The following is a 2,049-nucleotide window of genomic DNA, read 5'->3' on the forward strand; positions in this document are numbered from 1 at the left end:
GATTACGCCGCACGACTTCCACACCATTCACACCGGATAAGGAGTCCCCTATCTTTGCGAAACGCGCCCCGCCCCGCGGCAGCAGTACGCGGTATCGACAGGAGCCGCGTAGAGACACGCTGTCGAAAACCAACAAAGGAAGGAAGCAACAAAAGATTACGAAGCCGCGGTTTGCGACACGGTAGTCAGCGACGCATCGAGGAGCAGTGTTGCCGCGCGCCTCCGCCGCAGCACAGGGGCCAACCGGAACAGCGACTTCCCCGAGATAAGCCTAACGACAACAGCGGTCCATCGAAAGGCGCGCGCGACGCGTCGGCAGGATGCGCGGCAGCTCCCAAATTGGCCTTATCGCCGGCCCCATCGACCGCGCCGACTGTACGGTGTGTGTGTATAGACCCCGGCGTCTGCACGTCCACCGGCCGACCGACCGTCGACGAGGGGAACAAATACCCCAGGGCAACAGCTGACGCGCACGCTCGGTTGCGCCACGTGGCAGCTCGGTTGAATGGAGGACGACGGGAAGGCGAGCCACGCCGTTATTTCGTTCAGCTTATTACAGTTAAGCACGTCCTCTTCAGGCGACACAGGTGCCCACCCTGCTAAGTGCTGCTTGGAGAAGATAAAGACAGTAGGGACGTCAGAATATATAGAGTGACGCCAGGGGCCTAGGGGAATAGTGGGGCGCCAGTGCGCAGGACAATAACCGCAGGAGGGGCGTTATTGTCCTGCGCCTACGCACTGCCCCCCCCCCCCCCCCCCCCTCCCTACTACCCTAACCGAAAGGGCCACTCTTTTCTAACAGTCGCTAATAACTGCAGCGAGGAAAGTGCGCGCCGTCGGAGGTTCGGAGTTCCACTGCTTTTTCCGGGCCTCGCCGTCACAGTTGCCAGCAACGCGTCGAGAGCGTTCAAAGGTCTATAGACACTAAAATTTTGCTTTTGTGTTTCGTCTTCCAAACGAAGCGCTATACACTGGTGTACACCGACCGCTAAATAATTTATAATTAAATTTCTTCTCGACGCTGTTTCGGTTACATCAACCGAACGATGGGTGTGAAGTGTAATTTACTTTCAAGTCACATGAGGCACAAGAAAACGGCAAAATAACTGCTGATACGCCGTTTGTTGTAATTTTAGCTCTTTAAGCAGCCTGGGGTAAGTGCTGTAGTCAGCTTTGCGCAGAGGCAGTGTAGCATCCAATGAACGCTCGACTGAGGAGCGACTATTGCTAGTTGAAGATCTGCGTAAAAGCTCATTTTCGTTATTACTGACACACCCTTCTCAGGGGCGGATTTATGGGCTGCTCTTGGAGGGGTCGATTGAGGCGGGGGGAAGGGGGGGGGGGGGGGATCCCATCTGAGCCATGCATTTCTTTGAATTTTTGGTAGAAAAAACGGGCTCTATCATGGGTTTGTTTTCAATATTTCTCGCTTCTAACGCGCCTTTCAAACCCTACACAGCGTTCGAAATGCCACACAAGAGAACTGGAAGCGAGCATTCAGAGTATATCACTTACCACATAAACCGCTCCACAGCACCGAAGAACCGGCGTTTTATGACGGCGTATGTTTCGCGAAATACCTTACACACGACTGGATGCTATGCGCACACATCGGCCAGATATTGGTCGTCAGTCACGGTGGAGAGGGGAAAGAGGAATGAACGATGGAAATAACTGGAAAAACAATATCGCACAGGATGTTCGTCAGTCGCATTTAGCGGCATTTAAACTATACGCCTCCCATTTCCCCGGCGTCTATGAGGCAGCTGTCCGCCGCAGCTGTCTCTTAACACCGACTGAGAATGTTAACCCTATCAGACGTCGCTAGCCATTTCTTCTCATAAATATTGTTTTTCAGTTTAAACAGGTCTGGTTGTAAGGTGTTTAACGTCCAGAAGCGACTCAGGGTAAGAGGGACACCGTAGTGGAGGTCTCCGGATAATTTTGACCACATAGGGTCATCTAACGTGCACTGACATCGCACAGTACACAGGTCCCTATAGCATTTCGCGTCCACCGACCGCCGCAGCCGGGATCGAGCCCGCGTCT

The 2,049-nt window shown here is 53.6% G+C and overlaps 1 pseudogene; it reads left to right on the forward strand.

The window, feature by feature from the left end:
* The first annotated feature begins 1,169 nt into the window (after positions 1–1,169).
* Positions 1,170–1,286, forward strand: LOC149359556 (U4 spliceosomal RNA; annotated as a pseudogene).
* Positions 1,287–2,049: the final 763 nt, after the last annotated feature.

The sequence above is a fragment of the Amblyomma mixtum genome, chromosome 2 (assembly GCF_055824585.1).
Source record: "Amblyomma mixtum isolate Tamu chromosome 2, ASM5582458v1, whole genome shotgun sequence".
NCBI lineage: Eukaryota > Metazoa > Arthropoda > Arachnida > Ixodida > Ixodidae > Amblyomma > Amblyomma mixtum.